Source organism: Talpa europaea, assembly GCF_964194135.1.
Source record: "Talpa europaea genome assembly, chromosome: X".
In the NCBI taxonomy this organism is placed as follows: Eukaryota; Metazoa; Chordata; class Mammalia; order Eulipotyphla; family Talpidae; genus Talpa; species Talpa europaea.
The window spans coordinates 31,238,184-31,241,727 of NC_140081.1; positions in this window are offsets into that span (position 1 = coordinate 31,238,184).

The following is a 3,544-nucleotide window of genomic DNA, read 5'->3' on the forward strand; positions in this document are numbered from 1 at the left end:
GATACTTGGGAATAAACCTAACAAAAGAGGTAAAAGACCTATGCAAAGAAAACTATAAAACACTGTTAAAAGAAATAGAAGAAGACACAAAGAAATGGAAAGACATCCCCTGCTCATGGATTGGAAAAATTAACATGATCAAAATGGCTATCTTACCAAAAACAATTTACAGATTCAATGCTATTCCAATAAAAATTTTGATGACATTCTTTAAAGAAATAGAACAAATATTGATGAAATTCATATGGATCCACCAAAAACCCTGAATAGCCAAAGCTCTCCTGAAAAAAAAAAGAAGGGAACGGAGGTATCACACTCCCAGACTTCAAACTATACTACAAAGCCATAATAATCAAAACTGCATGGTATTGGAACAAGAACAGACACATGGACCGATGGAACTGAACAGAAAATCCAGTAATAAACCCACAGATCTAGGGTCAACTAATCTTTGACAAAGGAGCAAAGAATATGCAATGGAGCAAAGAAAGTTTTTTTTAATTAAAGATTTATTTATTTATACAAGAACTGGGGTACAGGCCAGATGTGCAGGAGGGTAAGAGGATTCACCAGAGACAGAGTGGGGAACAGAACAGGCAGACTGACTGAAATAGATTGCTGAGGGGAGCAGTGGGCAAGACAGGAGAAGTCTGCTACACCATGTGGGTTGCTCCGTGGCCAGCAGGGATTGAATTGGCACTGTGCTCAACCATCTGCACCACCAGGGAGGCCCCACAAAGAAAGTTTGTTCAATAAATGGTGCTGGGAAAACTGGGTTGCAGCATGCAAAAGAATGAAGCTTGACTACTACCTCATATATGCACAAAAACCAAATGGATTAAAGAACTAGACATAAGACCTGAAACCATAAAATGCATAGAAGGAAACACTACATGACATACACCTCAGTAACATCTTTTTTTTTTTTTTTGCTTTGAAAATTGTCTGACTTTATTATTTATTTATTTATTTATTTAAATTATAAATTTTATTTTTATATTCCCCATACAATTGCAACCCCCCATTCTGACCCCAGTCCCTCCCCTCCCACCCCCCACCCCCAAAAAAGTGTCTCTGGTTCATAGTTTTTTGTTGATTTTGATTTTCACTTTCTTATAGTTATTCATTTTCCTGGTCCCTTAGATTCCTGCTATGAGTGAGACCACCTCAGTAACATCTTTACAGACACATCACCCAAAGCAGTGATAGTGAAGGCAAAGATAAACAGCTGGGACTACATCAAATTACAGAGCTTCAGCAAAAGAGACAGTAACCAAAGCAAAGAGAGACCCCACCAATTGAGAGAAAATTTTGGCACACAGCACTAATGATAAATGACTGATCACAAAAACCTACAAAGAGCTGACAAGACTCAAAAAAAACAAAGTGAATAGCCCAGTCAAAAAACGGGCAGAAGAGATAAAAAGAAACTTCTCCAAAGAGGAAATGCAAATGGCCAACAGGCATATGAAAAAATGTTCAACATCACCTGTAATCAGGGAAATGCATATCAAAACTACAATGAGAGGGCCTCCCTGGTGGCGCAAAGGCTTAAGCACTGCATTATGAAGCAATCTGCACACTCCACAGCACGAGTTCAATCCACAGCCAGCCAGGGAGCAACACACATGGTGCAGTAGACCTCTCCTGTCTCCCCTGGTGTTCCCCTCAGCAGTGTATTTCAGTCAGCCCACCTGCTCTGCTTCCCACTCTGTCTTTGGTGAATCTTCTCACCCCCCCCATCTCTGGCCTGTACCCCAGTTCTTGTGTGCATAAATAAATAAATCTTTAAAAAAAACTACAATGAGATACCATCTTACACCAGTGAGAATGGCACATATTATAAAAAACTAGCAAGAACAAATGTTGATGAGGATGTGGAGAAAAAGGAACTCTCCTGCACTGCTGGTGGGCGTTTAAACTGGTCCAACCACTATGGAGCTGCCATATGACCCAGCAATTCCACTCCTAGATATTTACCCAAATGACACAGAAACATTAATTCCAAAGGGCACCTGCACCCCTATGTTTATAGCAGCACTTTTTATAATAGCTAAGTTATGGAAACAACCCAAAAATAGATGACTGGATCAAGAAGATTTGGTACATATACACAATGGAATATTACTCAGCAATCAAAAAAGATAAACTCATGCAATTTGCAGCAACATGGATGGCGCTGGAAGGGATCATGCTCAGCGAAATAAGCCAGAAAGAAAAAGAAAAATACCGGATGGGCTCACTCATAGCAGGAATTTAGAAAACTTAAATAAGGGACCAGGATAAAGACTAATTATAATAAAATCAAAATCAAAATCAACAAGCAACTATAAATCAGAGACACACTACAGGTGGTGGGGGGAGAAGAGAGTAGGATCAAAACAAGGGGGGGTGGGTATTGTATGGGGAATATAACCAAGATGAAAATGCATACATTTTGCAAAAATGAAAAATGATGTAAAAATATATAAAATAAAAATAACAAAATACTATTTGAAAGTTTAATATTATCCCTATGACCACAGGACCCTGAGGCCCTGTGAGGAGGAGCCATCCCAGGCTGGCAGCACCCACAGGGTGACCTGAAGGCAGGAGCTGCTGGCAAGGCTGGCTCTCACGGGCTCCTGCGTGACAGAATCTGGAGGGGAACTTACAGTGGGAAACTTGGTCTTGGCTGTAGTGTGGTGACGGTGTAGGGCACACTCAGGAGACCTGGTTCGGTCCCCAGCTGTCCTGCACCAGCTGAGTGGCCAGGACACGCCCCTTCTCAGGCCATTTTATTCATGTTTGAGAGGAGAAGAACTGGGCCCTGTAGACAGTGGTCTCTCTACTGCCCTGCCCTTCCTAAGTTCCCCAGAAAGAGGAGGGTAGAGGAGAAATCAGCAAATGCCCAGAGACCAGGGAGAAAGGAGACTCTGCTGGGGACCAACTGAGTATCTGAAAAGAGCCAAGAGACAGTGAAGGGCCTGTGGGGTGGCAGGGAGTAGCGTCTCCTTGGCTAGGACCAGCGGCCACTCCCTCCACCCAGACACCCTAAAGGAGTCAGTGTGCCGTGGGGTTCCCCCTATCTACCCCTTCCTCTCTTTCCCATCACATTTCTCACTGAAACACATCGGTGACTGGAGCGGGACATCAGCCACGTGGTGCTCACTCTCAGCAGGGGGTGCCAGGCCATCTCCGGGACTGGGAGTCTGGAATCTGTCATTCCTGTGCCCCACCTGCGCCTGTCCTGAGGCCCCTGTGACAAGTCAGGACTGTCTTCTCAATGAATGAGTTCCTTCCCCTGGAGTCCTCTCCCTCCTCACCTCACGTGTGCTGCCGTGGCCCTGTGCCTCCAGCACCCGAGGCCACCGGGGAGAGCGCCGCACAGCTGCCATGTACCCGCTGGGCTCAGCCCTTGGCCTCTCGCCAACCGCTCCTCTCCTCCCAGGAAGTTGAAGCCTGGCGGCACCTGAGGGCTCAGCCAAGGCTGCTAGGGCTGGAAGGAAGAGCCTGCTGTGTCCACTGTGGGGTCTGTCCCAGGGGCTCTGCAGAGACTCCAAAA